Source organism: Ambystoma mexicanum, chromosome 10 (genome assembly GCF_040938575.1).
Source record: "Ambystoma mexicanum isolate Mex_15411 chromosome 10, UKY_AmexF1_1, whole genome shotgun sequence".
Classification (NCBI taxonomy): domain Eukaryota; kingdom Metazoa; phylum Chordata; class Amphibia; order Caudata; family Ambystomatidae; genus Ambystoma; species Ambystoma mexicanum.
In genome coordinates this window covers 124,468,646-124,486,317 of record NC_090932.1, presented here as the reverse complement: position 1 = coordinate 124,486,317, position 17,672 = coordinate 124,468,646, and positions in this window count along the sequence as shown.

Below are 17,672 nucleotides of genomic sequence, written 5' to 3'. Positions count from 1 at the left end.
ACGGTGTGATCTTTGGCACAGACCTCCGGTGTCACCTAAACCTGGCTCCGACCCTTTGACTTTTGAACTTCTGTTTCTGAGTGTTTCTCGATACTGTCTGCCTAACCTAAATATTGCCTGTGATTTTTGCCCCCAACTCCCTTTGGGTATCTCAGGTGCTAAGTGTGTTTTTGCCCCGGTAGCATTTCATGTCACGGATACGCCTTTATTTAGTAGACCGAACTGTCAAAAAGTGATCGCAACCGTATCCGCGGTATAGTGTTTTGTTAATAACACCGGTTCACTCAAACACAGGATACTTACCTTGAGACTTACTGTACAAAGTGAATTGGTTAGTTGTAGTATATTTAACGTGTGGTTTTTTGTAAAGTTTAATAGAGGTGTTGTGTTTATAACTGATAGTTTAAAAATAAATGTACTTATATTTTTTACCTAAAACCTTGAGTCAGTGTTTGCTTGGGTCAAAGTAATTGTGGTCCCTTTGTGTAATCTCTGCTACTGCTCATATACTCTTGAGATAAGGCTGGCTGCTCTGCTACTGCTACCACTATAACTTAGTAGTACAGGCCTGTACCAAAGGTAAAACTTGTGTTGCCACCTGTGGTCTTAATCAGGTGTAGTGGTCCCTAAGGGCACTGCACAGGATACTGCCTAAAAGCGAGAGGTAACCCAGTAGAGGGGTGTCCCATGAGCAGTGTTTTGACAGGAGTGAACCCGATCAAGGGGTGTCTATAGTGAACTGTCTGTAAAAGTTGGCAAGAGTGAACCCAGTAGAGGGATGCTGACAAAAAAGAGTGAAGGCGCAAGAGTTGTTTAAAAAGACATTAAGATTTGTGAAACTAGATGTATTGCAAGACAAGAATTGAGCAGTCCCGCTTGTCATTTGGGGTCCGAGCCGGGCCGAGGGAGATCCAGGGGTGAAAAGTCATCACCCAAAGTTCACTGAGAAATGAACTGTTTTGATCTGTTGAAAACAACTTGTGTGGGGTCAGCACCCAGAAGAAAGGGACACAGGGATGAAGCCATCACCCAAAGTATTTGTGGAACAGAACTTTGTGTTTGTTTGTTGAGAATATCCGGCCCTCGAAGACAGGAGACTTTGTTATTGAAAAGAGTTTTAACCATCGAATAACCTGATACCTGCTGTAGAACTGTCAGCTTGTTCCGGGAAAGCTCGAGTGTGTGCTGTGCTCAGGAAATCCGCCTTGTCCCATGCTCAAAACATGGGGAAGGGAGAACCCTGGAAATCACATCCTGCCTTATTATTAGTGAACACTTCTTTCTTTATTGAAACCCTACCCCACACTCTTTTTTTATTATAAGTTGTAAAGGATTTGCAATCCTTTTTTTTAGTATGGGCCTTTTACTTTGACAAGATGCCACAAGGACCGCCTTAGTTACATTTGAAGGTCGACACTTGCTCCCATCTTAGATTTAGGTTTAGCTTAGGCGTTTTTCCACCCTGCATTTACAGTTTAATAAACACCCTTGAAATGTGATCACTTGTGTCAGTCTTTACTGTTGCCACCATGAGTTCCTTGCACCTCCCACTGCCCCTCTAATCACTAGAATTGATGTTAGGAATATATTGAGTTTAATGGCACTTTTTTTAGAATTCAAATGTCTGTTTCCTAAATAACCGTGGAGATTAAAACATTCTCTATTTCTATGCCCACTCCTCCCAAACTATTTGGCATCTCAAAAATAGGCTGACATTGGGTGTGCCCTCTTGTTTTCAGTCTGACCACAGCCACATTATTCACCTCTAGGTTGGAGAGTGTTTTTAGAGTTACCTTTAGGCACACTGGCCCTCATTACAACCTTGGCGGAGGACCATGGTGCTATTAGCACCATGGTCCATGCCGCTAAGGTTACGATTCCGCCATGGTGGATGGCGGAATTACCGCCCCATTACAAGGTGAGTGGGGTGGTAATTCCCCATTCACCAATGGCCCCTTCCCCATTCCCATTTTTGCCCCATGGGGCATAATGGGAGTGGGGAAGGCGCTAATTACGGAACCGTAAATTACGGTGCCGTAATTAGCACTAAGGTGGCTTAGCGCCTTGCATTTTAACGCCCGCAAAAAGCAGGCTTTAAAATGTGAATCAGGCGTTAAGGGTTAACGGCGCCGACGGCGCCGTTAAACCCTTAACGCCTGAGATGTAACTTTCTTTTTTTCAATGAGAAGTTGCTCCTCCTGCAGTCTTGTCCAATTGATTCTGTCTCTTCAGGAATCTGTCAGGTTTTGGATTGGGATCATCATTTTTCAGCCTTGATCAGTTCCCAAACTCTTTCATTGGATTCTGGTGGACACCCACCTGTCGGTAAATATTCCTCACTGGTGGAGAAGGCACCTCGCAATCTGCCAGGTGCTGATTCAACTTGGGTGGTGTTGGGATGCAGTTCCAATGCCCCAAACATGAGAGAAACTACAAATTAAGGAAATCTCTATAGAATGGACTATTGCTTGTTAGAGTGCCAGTGGCTTTGGTCACAAGTGCACCTTCCCTACGCGGTGTAAGCAGCAACAGGGATAGATACATTTTTGAGAGCACTCCATGAAGAAATGTGGGGCAGCACATTTCGCAGTACTCACAATGAGAGTAAAGATCATGTGACATAATGCAGTAGGCAGATAGTATGCAATAGTGCATTAGGTTTGAAACCGAATCATAGGCATTGGAAGATGCAAAGGGCACCATAGGTAGTTGGAAAAGCTTTGTTTCATAATATAATACCACAGGTAGTAGATATAAAGCACAGTACAAGTATGTTTAACAGCCCATTGACGGTATAGAATCTAGATTGCCCATTTATGAAATAGGCCCCATCATAGAAGCAGCTTCTGGGGCTATTTGAGATCATTAGGCCACAGTGACACATGGATTCTTCCCTGCAGTAGAATACACTTTATTCATGTTCATGTTAGACGGTGCATGGACAAGCCAGTGCCCTTGGAGGTAGGGTAAAGAGCCACGCTGAGATTGGTCAGAAAGGAAGGGTGCTGCGAGTTCTCAGGCCTCTAGCATAGGACATCAGTACGAGATAATGTTGCAATTTAGAGCTGATGATGAAGCAGGCGAAGAACACAGGTCGTGAGAATATGGTAATGCTGAGTGGGGGCCAGAAAGAGCAGATCAGGTTGCGAACACTCTCTACCCCTTGGCGGAAAAGAGTCTCTTAGGATGGACCGACAAGCAGGGAGCTGGGAATAAGTATCACAGCTAGCAAGCAGACTAAATAATGGATCATGAGGAGGTGGGGGCGAAATACTCCTGGCATCCCCCCGGCCCCCAATCAAAGATGTGCAGATGTGCAGAAAATTCAAGTAAATTAAAGCACATACAGACACATTAAAGAAACGATTCATCAAACAAGCAGTGTTGAGTAATGTTCACTAGGAGGTCACTGATTCCTATGGGAGAAGGAAAGAGGTGCAGCATGTGGGCAAAGAGAATTAGCACAATTAATTGTTAGTTGTACAGTTACAAGGCTGAGAACCATCAGGGAGTGCTTACATTCGGGTTGCTTGGAAAAAGGATGAGGTATGCATTTCTTAAGTGCCACACTGTCTTCACCTCGCAGGGGATTGTTCAAGAATGAGGGGTGAAGCACACATGAGACACCCAGAGGTGGAACCACCAATGGAGAAGTGGCTCGCAAATAGCAAACTGTATTGCCAGAGTTAGCCAATAAGTATGCAGAACCTTACCTAGGGAGAATATTAGGTGATACTTAGAGGGACTTAGAGGGATGGTACTGGTCTGATTACAAGGGAGAGGTTTGAGCCAATAGGGATAATGAATGTATAGGTTCCTTTAGAGCACTTACATTATCAGCCAATTAATGCATAAGGATTTTGTTGGGATGGAAATGAGCCTATCCCGCTCCCCATGGCACTTCCAGGTATGGCAAACCCCATATGAGGTTATATAACATACAAGGGGGGAGCAATTCATATCATCGGACAACATATAACGGCCCTGCAGCTCTTAGAAGTAGATGCATGGCACTAGAAAAGCCCAGAGCCTTTGACTCCAGTTTGTATTAGGCCCAGAAGGGATAAGCTGCAGGCCTGGTTCCTGGCTCATAAGGCCCAATTCACACCGGCTCCACAAGAGCTCCATTCCCACAGACAGAAGTCCACTTCCCCCTCGTCCCTTCAGTGTTGTAAATATTTAGTCTCTTTCACTGGAATGCACCCTGCAAGAGCGTGTGACAACACCAGGCACTGTGCTGCGTCCATTCATCTCCACTAAACTGCCAGTAGGCCTCTCACCCCCACCCAGCCAGGGTGGAGCCAGCCACACCCCACTGACTCGACCCCCACACCTTTGCATTCCTTGACACGCATTTGACCCCAAGGTCTCAACCCTCATCAAAGTGTCCACAGTAGATCTAAGCATGAGTGGCTGTATTTCATACAAGCAACAACACATACCCAATGTAACACAAGGTACCAGGGGGGATAAATTAAAGATCAAACCCCCTTTTCCTTGGCACAACTTCCCGTGCCACCCAGGTGACTGCCACAATGAGTTCATATTAAGGCTTAGCATGTTTAGCTTAGAAAGAAACAATGTCTTAATATGTGACCCGACCTTCACTGCGAGAATGAGCCCAGCTGACCCACGTGGATCCTGATCGACGGGAGAGAACCAACCAATTACTGCCTGGCATCCTCTATGGAGCGGGCTCATGTGTAGGGTGCCTCCGAACAGAGACACCCATTGTGTACCCTATGAGTGATGTATTTTGGGTTTTTAAGCCATTGTTTGTAACTGTTAGAGTTAAAGTTCTCTTGAGCAGCAAAGACCTTTGCTGTTGTTTGTATTCTGTATAATGAAACCTTGTTATCCTTGCAACGCTATCTCCTGGCCTATTTTCCTAGTGGGTTGTCTTTATTCTGGAGTGTGCGCATAGAGGGACTTGCCTTGATTTGGTGACACCTATGACGTGATTCCATCGCTCCTGTACTTGCAGAGGTATCCAGACGGCCTATCTGGAAAGGCCGTCCACACCTATGATGATCAGTCCCCTAAAACGCGTACAAAGAAGTGGCCCTTGCGGGTGCCGTCTTTGCAGAATTCCCTCCTGCTCATAGAAATGCGGTATGGCTCCAGGGAGAGGCCCAGGCCTGTTGTGGATTCCCCATGAATGGAGGCTTTCAGACGAATGTGAACATGTGAATATAGCATGCAAGGAATAACCCTGTCTGAGTGGGGATGTAGAGCAGTGTGAAACGGGTGAACACGCAGTGAATGAAAGTGAAAGCATAGTTTGATTTGGTGATTGTGAAGGTGTTTTGTTGGCCATTTGTATTCATTTTATTTTTCTTAAGATATATTGAGGATAAGGAAAAAAGGAATATGAGAGCCTCCTCGAGAGAGGGGAGAAAGTGGCGCCACGGTGCACTGTCTCGACCAGTGCGGGAGATAAATACAAGAAGAAATCTAGGAGCTCCATATAATTAGAGAGCTTGGAAAAAGTAGTGGTTGTTGTTTTAGCTTGTTATTTTAGCATACTTTGTTTGTGTATCTTTATGTGTATGGAGGAGGCCCAGGAGGGGCATGTATGGTGTGTGTGAGTGGATAAGAAGAGTGTGAAGAGTAGAAGAAAATGTTCTGGGTGTAGGGGGAAAGAGGTGAAATTAATCTCTTTTTGTTCGGAATGTTTTGACTGTATTGACTGACTGCACCAGTATGACAAGAGTATGTGTGTTTTAAAGTGACATTGGGTGCATTGTATTTCTGGCCTTAGTTGGGGAGTAATTGTGCAAGGACAATTCTGACACGACCCTGACAGAGCATCGCCATGGGGACAGACACACCCTAGATCATATATGTAAAGCCTTACCCCTGCACTGTGACAAAATCAAAAAGTACCACAATCAATGGGTGACCGAGACTAAAGGAGAAAGGGGGGGGGGGGTCCTTTGATAGGTGTGCTTTAAACCACATGGTAACACTGTATAACGGTATCTGGAGTGGATTAAAGGCAAAGTAGAGTATTGGTATCACCAACTTCTTACTTCTGTACACAAACATACGCAGACAGTCTCTGCAAGAAGAACACACTGTCCCTATCCCAAAGAAGCTCTCCCTAGGGGTCGGGTGTTGCACCGCCTATCGAAAAGGGAACTATTTTGGCCGGTCCCAGCATGGTCCCGCTGGCACCGTATATTGCACCTCCTGAAGTGTCCACTCAAACAAGGGTGAGTGTGAGAGATCTTGAAGTGGCATTGGCCACTACATGTACAGAACTAGCTAGGTTAAGGGCAGCTTGTGAAACAGCAAGAGCGACAGAGCTGCCGATGTTGCCCCCAGAAACACCTCCCCTGCCACCTGAGGATGAGTGGAAGTCCGGAGACTTCCTGTTCAGGATTGACAGTGCCCCCAAAAGAGCAGGTCACATAGAGCGGGAGGTGGAGACAGATAGCCTGGGATATGAGAATGTGGGGACCCGGCGAGGGGATGAGGAATGATTTTGAAGACACAGAAGAAGGAGCAGAGTCAGGGGCTGAGCAAGAAACCATGACCACACCAAGAGTCACAAGCCTGTGGGACGGAGATTAAGGGTACGGTTTGGGAAGATAGCTCAGGCAAAGAAAAAGGGAAGTGTTGTAAAAATCGGGAATGGAAGAACAAAATTATAAATGCCCTTAATTCATAAAGGTGCAGGACAACATCATTATGTCTCTTATGCACAAATGGATAAAAAACAATCTCCTCAAGGCCCTCCCCCAGCTCACTGCAGGTGTGGGGAAATGGATTTATGCTTTTAAAAAACACAATGCAGGGGTGCCCCTCGCCATAGGGGATATCAAGAGCTTGTTGGTAGCAGCAGTCAGATACCAGGCGGAGACAGTGCGGGTCACAGTGCGGAACCTGGAAGTAAAACTAAGTAACAATGCCCATGATGGGGGATCATTTAATAAGATCAGAGTGCGTGTCTGAGATGTGCTGTGGAGGACGTTCCCAGACATCCTCGATTTACAATCGATAATGCAATGTACAATGAGGGACGAGGAAGACGCTGTGCAGTACATTCTTAGGGGCCGATTCATGGAACAAACGTGCGCCTAAAATCTTCGCGCAAGCAGGCGCAAGCAGGCGCAAGCGGAAAAAAACAGGCGCACGCGCGGAAGTCCCTGCGCGTGTTTTCCTCGGGATGTGCGCCAAACCCGTGCATGGCGCACACATCACTGCAACATCCCGAAAGACGTGCGCGACGCGCACAGTGAAAGCGCACAACCTCGGCGCATACACTAGAAAGTGGGCGTAACACGGGGCGTAACGCGCGGAATGGGGAACAACTCGCAAAAACAAGGGCGTAACTGGGGATGTACTGCAGGGAAGCAGACGGAACGCCCACACGCACCCGAACCACATGTATTCATGGAATCGAATAGGGCAAAGCCACGCACAGCGAAAGACACGCACAAGCCGAAACACGTCCGCCACACGAAGGCAGGCGGTAGCGTCCCTGCGCATTACAAAAGTGGCAACATACAGCAATTGTGCGAGCGGGGCACGTGTATTTCGGGGTTGCGCGGGAAGTTACACACGCGATTGAGTGGGGTACGTGTATTCCGGGGTTTCGCGGGAAGTCACACACGCGATCTGGCCTGGGGGAGCGGGCTACGTGTATTTCAGGGGTTCGCGTGAACATTTTCACGCGATCGGGCCTGGGGGAGCGGGCTACGTGTATTCCAGGGGTGCGCGTGAACTTTTTCACGCGATCGGCCCTGGGGGAGCGGGCTACGTGTATTTCAGGGGTTCGCGTGAACTTATTCACGCGATCGGCCCTGGGGGAGCGGGCTACGTGTATTTCAGGGGTGCGCGTGAACTTTTTCACGCGATCGGCCCTGGGGGAGCGGGCTACGTGTATTTCAGGGGTGCGTGTGAACTTTTTCACGCGATCGGGCTTGGGGGAGCGGGCTACGTGTATTTCAGGGGTTCGCGTGAAGTTTATCACGCGATCGGCCCTGGGAGAGCGGGCTACGTGTATTTCAGGGGTTCGCGTGAAGTTTTTCACGCGATCGGGCTTGGGGGAGCGGGCTACGTGTATTTCAGGGGTGCGCGTGAACTTTTTCACGCGATCGGCCCTGGGGGAGCGGGCTACGTGTATTTCAGGGGTGCGCGTGAACTTTTTCATGCGATCGGGCTTGGGGGAGCGGGCTACGTGTATTTCAGGGGTTCGCGTGAAGTTTATCACGCGATCGGCCCTGGGGGAGCGGGCTACGTGTATTTCAGGGGTTCGCGTGAAGTTTTTCACACGATCAGGCTTGGGGGAGCGGGCTACGTGTATTTCAGGGGTTCGCGTGAAGTTTTTCACGCGATCGGGCCTGGGGGAGCGGGCTACGTGTATATCAGGGATGCGCGTGAAGTTTCTCACGCGATCGGGCCTGGGGGAGCGGGCTACGTGTATTTCAGGGGTTCGTGTGAACTTTTAAACGCGATCGGCCCTGGGGGAGCGGGCTACGTGTATTTCAGGGGTGCGCGTGAACTTTTTCACGCGATCGGGCTTGGGGGAGCGGGCTACGTGTATTCCAGGGGTTCGCGTGAAGTTTTTCACGCGATCGGGCTTGGGGGAGCGGGCTACGTGTATTTCAGGGGTTTGTGTGAAGTTCTTCACGCGATCGGGCCTGGGGGAGCGGGCTACGTGTATTTAAGGGGTGCGCGTGAACTTTTTCACGCGATCGGGCTTGGGGGAGCGGGCTACGTGTATTTCAGGGGTTCGCGTGAACTTTTTCACGCGATGGGGCTTGGGGGAGCGGGCTACATGTATTTCAGGGGTTCGCGTGAACTTTTACACGCGATCGGCCCTGGGGGAGCGGGCTATGTGTATTTCAGGGGTTCGCGTGAACTTTTTCACGCGTTCGGGCCTGGGGGAGCTACGTGTATTTCAGGGGTTCGCGTGAAGTTTCTCACGCGATCGGGCCTGGGGGAGCGGGGTACCACTCACCGTCTGCCTTGCGTGTAGAAGAACGCGTACCCAACACCCGCTGTGAAGTAATAGCGTGTGAACCCCAACGGATGGAAAACACACGCACCGCACGAAAAGCACGTACAGAACAGTGTAAAGGCACGCGGGATCTCCAAGCCCTGCCAGGGCAACGCCCGTGCGAAAAACGTCACAGACGCGCTTACGCTGTAAGGGCCTTTGGTCCAATGAAATCGCGTACGCGTGCTGACGCGCTTACGCGCTAAGGGCCTTTCCTCGATTTTCACGCTGACGTGCAGGATTTTCACGTGCCAAATCACTCCGTATCAAGCTGGCCACGCGAAAACACACGGAAGACCACGCTCCTGCCCAGAAGGCCGAATTACTGCCCCCCAGTGCCCCGAGCAGCCTCCCACGTGCCATCTGCTGCTGCCTGCCTGCCTGCCTGCCTGCCTGCCTGCTGCCACCGTGCCCTGCCATTTGGTGCCTGCACATCAGCCATCTGCAGGGGTCCAGTTGCTGTGTCCACCCCTGCTGGAACAGAAGACTCCCGACTCAGATAACATCGCTCCACAGCCCAGCCCCAGGACCCAGTTGCCCACCCACTCCTGCCCCTGGGGTTGCCATGTTGGGCACATCCACATCTGGCACCAGTGGCAACCCCCGGCCAGAGGGGCAGAGGGGCATCAGCTTCACTGCCACCGAAGTTGGTGTCCTGGTGGAGCAAGTCCTGGGGCAGTATGATGCCCTCTTCGGATCGTCCCACGCCAACAAGGAAGGACGGGAGAGGATCTGGGCCGACTGTGTGGTTGCCATCAACGCGGAGGGGGTGGCAACCCGCACCATCCAGAAGGTCAAGAAGCGCTGGGAAGACATGAGGTCCAGGACCCTCATGAAGGCCCGGCGCCTCGTGGAGGGGGGCCGGGGCCGCATGAGTTCCATCCAGATGGGGGTCCTGGAACGCGTACACCCAGCGCTCCACGCCCAGGTCCTTGAGAGGGAGACCCGTCTGGAGTTGAGCGGTAAGTGGCCAAGCATTGCTGTGTGAGACAGGGCATGTTGCAGTGTGCTGGTTGTCTGATACTTGCCTGTATGTGTGACATAGGCCATGTACGCATGTATGTGTGCAGGGACATCATGGTAATGCATGTGCGACCAGTAATGTGTGAACCGCACGGTTGTTGGATGTGTTTAAATGCGACATGGGGAGCCCTATGCAGATTGTACACATGAGAGCATGGCAGTCTCTGTTCCTGGACATGGGTGGGGGTGAGGGATGGGTGCTGATGCCAGGTACATATATGGTGTCCATGTCTGTGTGCCTGACCTGCGTGTCTGTGACTTGTGGATGCCTGACACATGTCTGTGACAATGTACAGATTCACTGATGCAGCCTAGTCATCCTTGTATCCACTGTGATTGGGGTGTACGGGGCCAGATGGATGTGACTGAGGTGAAGTGTGTGCATGTGATAGGCATGACCCATGATGCATGTGAGTTCCATTACATTGTATGTTTCGAGAGTCCATTGGACATGTATGGAAATGTCCATGGCATGCACCATGACTTTCACTGTGTGTGTTTTGCCTGGACTGACACATGTGTTGTGGAGGGACATGATGGAAGTGTACTTTGACAGTGGCACTCATCTGCTATTGCTTCCTGTCTAGGGGACCATTGTACAGTACACTGATGCTTGTGTTCTATGTCTCCCTCTACGCAGCGGCTAGTGAAGAAGAGGGCGGAGACGGCGCTGTGGAGCAAGGCGGCGGGGATGCCCCCACGGCTGCAGCGGAAGGGGTGGGTGAGCCCCCACAGGGGCCTGCTATGGCAGAAGACGGTGAGGAGCCATCCAGGTTGGTGGTTTCCACAGAGGAGGAGGAGGCCGCCACTGAGGCGCACATGGGGCCTGGTGGGGGCATCCCTGCTGGTGCAAGTGGTGCAGTCCAGGGGCAGGAGGCAGCACAGGTCACCGTGGAGGGGCCTGTGCATGTCGCTGTCCCTGACCCTGTGGGTGCACCACCATGCACCAGCAGGGATGCCCCGTCCCAGGCCCGTCCGCAGGTAGAGGGGATGTCCATGTCATCTGACTCCACTCCACCTGCGGACGAGGGGACCCCTGGCCGTATGGAGAAGGTCCTGATTGGGGTCGCGATGCGCACGGCTGTGATTCGTGATGCCGTGCGTGCTACCCAGGAGGAGCACGCACGTCATCACGAAGAGCACCGTGCCGACGTGGCCCAATTGGGATCGTCCATGTTCGGGGGTTTCCTGCATGTGTCGGCCAATCTGGCGGCCCTCTCCTCCTCTGTGGAGACTATACGCCAGTCGTTCTCCTTGCCGTCTTCCGGCCCAGATGCCACCAGGGCCCCCTGTGGACCTGCCCTGACCAATGCAGCCAGCTCGGTGGGGATCCCATCCCTGCCACAGTCGGGAGTCAGAGGTCCAGCAGGGGTGGACACCACAGCAACTGTACCCCAGCAGATGGAGGATGTGCCGGCATCATCAGGCAGGGCACGTGCACGACGGCGTCGGTGGATTCCATCAGCCTGGATGCCGTCGTGCTGGCAGAGGCAGTGGCGTCGGAGGCAGCAGCGGAGTCAACGTGGGAGGCATCATGGCTCGGGGCCATCAACATCGGAGGGGCTGGCATCGGCCGGAGGGCAGGAGGACCCAGGACGGGAAGTGTCTTCCGTGTGGCAGCGGTTGGGCCAGCATATAGGTGCAGAGCGGCGGCGGGTGGAAGAGGTGCGGCTCACAATGGTCAGGGCGGAGAACTCCATGCGGAGGGCCCTGAGGCGGGCCGAGTGCCTCGAGGCAATCCGCAGGGGGTTGGAGGAGCAGATGGCGTCGTCCCTGCGGACCCTCGGGGCCATGGAACAGGACCGCCTCCGGGACATAGACGAGGAGTTTGATGATGCCCTGGCCCGGAACACCATGGAGTGAGCCGCTGGACTTGCCCGCCGCCTTTGTATATAGTTCTTTAGTTTTAGGTTTCATTTGTTTCTTATGATTTGGAGTCGACGGACACAGCTCCACTTTTTGTATATAGTTGCATTTTAGTTAGGGTTTTTTGTAGGTTTCCTTTGTTCAGTTGGGCTCATGGACCCTTGGATGTTTTGTACATAGTTCTTCATTGGATTGATTTTATTTTTAATGTGACTTTGAATAACTTTTTTTTGGATTTGGATTTGTAGTTTTGATTTTTTTGGACGGACATGCAGCTTATCTTTTTTTCATTGCCATTGTAGTTTGTTTCAATTCATTTGCATACATTTTTTTAATACAATTTTGTTTTCATACTTCACTGTGTGGTATCATCTCATTGGTTTCATGCATGTCATGTTGGGGGTTTTCCCATTCATTTGCAACCATTGTGTGTGACGGACATGGGTTCATTTGCTTTATGAACATTGGGGGTGTAACATGTAATTTCCATTTCCATGTGGGTGAATGGGTTACTTGGTAGGGCCTTTTGGCTGTGGAGGCTGACCATAACGCACATGATTGGGGATTGTGAGGACCTGGGTGCAGGGGGACATGAGTGGGGGCCTGGTGGAGGCTGCCCCTGGTAGCTGGGGGGTGGGGGTGGTGGGAGACATGAGTGTGGGCCTGGTGGTGGCTGCCCCTGGTGGCTGGGGGGCGGGGGGGTGGGGAACATGAGTTGGACATGGGTGGGGGCCTGCTGGCAGGTGCCCCACAGTGCTGGGGGGTGGGGGGGGTTTATGGGGTGGGGAACATGAGTTGGACATGGGTGGGGGCCTGCTGGCAGGTGCCCCACAGTGCTGGGGGGTGGGGGGGTGGGGAACATGAGTTGGACATGGGTGGGGGCCTGCTGGCAGGTGCCCCACAGTGCTGGGGGGTGGGGGGGTGGGGAACATGAGTTTCACATGGGTGGGGGCCTGCTGGCAGGTGCCCCACAGTGCTGGGGGGTGGGGGGGGGTGGGGAACATGAGTTGGACATGGGTGGGGGCCTGCTGGCAGGTGCCCCACAGTGCTGGGGGGTGGAGGGGTGGGGAACATGAGTTGGACATGGGTGGGGGCCTGCTGGCAGGTGCCCCACAGTGCTGGGGGGTGGGGGTGCTGGGAGACATGGGTGGGGGGCCTGGTGGAGGCTGCCCCTGGTGGCTGGTGGTGGGGGTGGTGGGAGACATGGGTGGGGGCCTGGTGGTGGGTGCCCCTGCACTGCTGGGGGGTGGGGGTGCTGGGAGACATGGGTGGGGGCCTGTGGAGGGTGCCCGTGGTGGCTGGGGGTGCAGGGGGACATGCGTTGGTGGGCAGTAGTGCAAGTTGACATGTGGGTTGGCTGGGGGGCATGGCCATGGTGGATGGGGTGCCTGCAGGACATGTGCAGGGTAGGCCCCTGTGGTGTGAGCCACCTGCAGGGGCCGTGGAGGGTGTAGAGGGAACACCTGGGAGGACCCACACGTGCAATTCACGTGTGGTGCTCCCCGCGCACCCCTGAAATACGCGTACCCTGCTCGCACGGGCCCAATCGCGTGTGGAAATTCCCGCGCACCCCTGAAATACACGTACCCTGCTGATATCGCGTGTGGAACTTCACGCGCACCCCGAAATACACGTACCCTGATGGAATCGCGTGTGGAACTTCCCGCGCACCCCTGGTATACACGTACCCTGCTGATATCGCGTGTGGAACTTCACGCGCACCCCAAAATACACGTAACCTGATGGAATCGCGTGTGGAACTTCCCGCGCACCCCGAAATACATGTACCCTGATGGAATCGCGTGTGGAACTTCACGCGCACCCCGAAATACATGTACCCTGATGGAATCGCGTGTGGAACTTCCCGCGCACCCCTGGTATACACGTACCCTGCTGATATCGCGTGTGGAACTTCACGCGCACCCCAAAATACACGTACCCTGATGGAATCGCGTGTGGAACTTCCCGCGCACCCCTGAGATACGCGTACCCTGCTCGCACGGGCCCAAACGTGTGTGGAAATTCCCGCGCACCCCTGGTATACACGTACCCTGCGGAAATCACGTGTGTAACTTCCCCTGCACCCTGAAATACACATACCCTGCTGATATCGCGTGTGGAACTTCCCGCGCACCCCTGAAATACACGTACCCTGATGGAATCGCGTGTGGAACTTCACGCGCACCCCGAAATACACGTACCCTGATGGAATCGCGTGTGGAACTTCCGCGCACCCCTGGTATACACGTACCCTGCTGATATCGCGTGTGGAACTTCACGCGCACCCCGAAATACACGTACCCTGATGGAATCGCGTGTGGAACTTCCCGCGCACCCCTGGTATACACGTACCCTGCTGATATCGCGTGTGGAACTTCACGCGCACCCTGAAATACACGTACCCTGATGGAATCGCGTGTGGGACTTCCCGCGCACCCCTGGTATACACGTACCCTGCTGTAATCGCGTGTGTAACTTCCCCTGCACCCTGAAATACACGTACCCTGCTGGTATTGCGTGTGGAACTTCACGCGCACCCCTGAAATACACGTACCCTGCTCTAATCGCGTGTGTAACTTCCCCTGCACCCTGAAATACACGTACCCTGCTGATATCGCGTGTGGAACTTCACGCGCACCCCTGTAATACACGTACCCTGAGGAAATCGCGTGTGTAACTTCCCCTGCACCCTGAAATACACGTACCCTGCTGATATCGCGTGTGGCTTCCCGCGCACCCCTGAAATACGCGTACCCTGCTCGCACGGGGCCAATCGCGTGAGGTACTTCCCGCGCACCCCAGTGATACACGTAGCCCGCTTGCTGTGCTGGTACAGGGTTAGCGCAGCCCTTTGCGCTGGATTGGGTATATTGATGGCTTTTCCCTGCGCGAGAGGCGTTCTTGGGGGCGTAACTGGCGCTGCTGCAGGGTCGCTGCGCCACTGTGCGCCACGGCTGGTTTTGGTGGCTGGAATCCATGAATCCGCTGTGCGCGGAATTGGATTTTAGCGCACGCGGCTGGCGCAGAGATTCGCACGCGCACACTGTGCGCCAGCCGCGTGCACCACTTGTGCGCTGGATTCTATGAATTACCCCCTTAGTGTTCAAGAGATGTGGACAGCAGGAACGAGCAGTGGCTGGGATCAATTAATGTCTTTGTTTTACTTTATTGAGAAAAGGAGATTTATTTATTTATTCACATCTGTTAAGTGCACATCAGACCGAAGGCATCGATTGCCTAAGGAGGTGCAGAAGGCGCTGGATAAGATAGCTGGGGTAGAAGCACAGGGTCATCACAGTGCACCATTTTAGAAGGATCAAAGAGCGTGAAAAAGAAACTATTCAGAGAAGACAGGTGGAGGAAGTGAAACTAGTTCAAAATAAACTAGTGAAAGTAGCAGCGGTATCAGCAGCACTGCCCCCAGAACATATGGGAGAGGAAGGGTGTGCCTCCATTGCCACACAAGCAAGGATGGCAGTGGTATGGGCAGACAACAGACAAGGACATTGCGGAGGAAACCAACACTTTTTGGGGCCCCAGTGGCAAGGAGGGTCACAAGGAGGACGAGGTGGGTTCTGAGGGCAGAGAGGTGGGGTATTCGGTGGACAGGGACCAAGGGGGGGCGGGTGGACATGGGCAGTGTTGGTCATGCAGGAGGTGGGGGCACTTTGAGGGAATGTTACAGCAGACAGGGAACAAACTACAGTTACAACCAACCTTCTCAGCCCTTTTTATTATTTTAATGTCCTGTGTTATGTGTCAGCCCACTTCTTGTCCTTGTGTTCTTGTCTCTGCGCCGTGAAGCTTGCGAGCTACGGGCACAATACAAATAAATAAATAAATACATACATAAATAACGGATGGATGCCCCCACCCAGGGAGCCCACAAGGGCCCATTATGGGGACGTCAATGATCCCATACGAAATACACCTGGAATACACTTAGTTGCTTCCCCAAATCCCCCACCCATACCACCCACCACAGCAGCAGCAGACAATGCAGCCACACCAGCCCTGCCCCCAACAAACAGGCTGTGGGAAACAGACACCGTTTGCCACTGCACCCAACAGAGCAGGAGCCCCTTATCACGGGGCCACAGTGGTAGGAGTAAACCCCTTCCCATTCCCATGGACAGACACCTATCCCGACTAGGACATCCCACAGAGAGCACGTGCATGTCCAGTACTCTCAATGACCTTGCATCCAGAAGAGGAACCACTGGTGGGGGCAGAGATAGGAAATAAGCGATTCATCTTTATGGTGGACTCGGGAGCGGAGAAGTTATGCATAAGTGAAGGTAACTTCCCGCTATCAGGAAAAACTCTCGACACGCAGGGATTCTCTGGAGCTGTAGTAACGGTTCCATACACTAAAGATTTAGATGTCAAAATAGGACGAAAGGTTGTACAAGTACCCCTCCTCTGCTCTGAAAGCTCTCCTGTCAACTTACTAGGAAGGGACCTGCTTAGCAAACTGAATACGACAATATCATTCAAGGACAAAGGGATTGTTTGTACCAACCCTGGCATGTGCTCCCTTCGAGAAATCCTAGTGATACATGCTGTGGCTAGTGAGATGGTAGTGAGGGGGATACCTGTGAACCCAGACATGTTTGTTCATAGCATTTGAGCACTTGCCCGAGCCATCCCCAGATTACCAGGAAGGAATGGAGAGTACCAGCAGATTTCTTTTTCCAACTTTAAGCACTCCCCAAAGTGGTTGCTGTTACAATCTTGTCATTAAACCTAGAGTGTTTGCAGGTGTCCACCAAGAGGATTATAGTTCTGAGAGCTATCCCCCATGGGTGCCAATGGCGCACAGTGCTGTGCATTGACTCCAATGTACCTCTGCAAGAACTGACAGACGAGGACCTTTTTGAGGATGACAATAATGATGGTGAGATAATCCTTGAAATCTGTACACCTTGTGACATAATGGTGCAATACAGAAAAGTTTAGGGTCTCCTCTTGGCTGTTAGTGGGCCACCCAATTTCTGTGAAAGTGATCTACGGTACATCCCACCACACTTGTGGACCACAAATCCGCATGATGTAGGTATGTTAAAGGAAGTAACACCAATAGAGATATCACTCAAAACAGGAGCAATACACCAGTGGGTCAAGCAGTACCCCCTTTCCAGAGAGGCAGAGGAGGGGATTCAGGAAATGTTGCAGGCCCTATTACAGCAAGGGATTATAGTACCTTCTACATCACCATGCAATACGGCTATCTATCCAATCAAAAAAGCAACGAGGGCAGTTAGAGGATGATCCAGGACCTAAGACTCTTTAATGACATTGTATAGAAAGAGTTTCCACTTGTCCCTAAACCGGCCTCCATTTTTTGCAGCATTCCCAAACAGGCCACCCATTGCACTGTGGTAGACTTGAAGAAAGCATTCTTCTCAGTGCCCCTTGACCCAGAATCACAATATCTTATGGCATTCACCCTGGGAGGAAAGCACTACGAACACCATTGCTTGACCCAGGGGTATTGTGAAAGCCCCAGCATTTTCAATAGGATACTGCATTAAGATTTAGGTAACATTCAGATGCCCAGCATGATAATTTAATACATAGATGACCTACTGGTCAGCAGAGACAGCGAGCAGAGCTGTCGAAGGGACTCTATTGCAATACTCCAGCTACTAGCAGGGAAAGGGTACAAGGTGGATAAGAAAAAGCTCCAGTATTGTTTGCTGGAAGTTCTCTATTTGGGGCAACTCATCTCCAAAGATGGCAAGAGAATAATTCCAGACAGAGCAGCTGTAGTGCG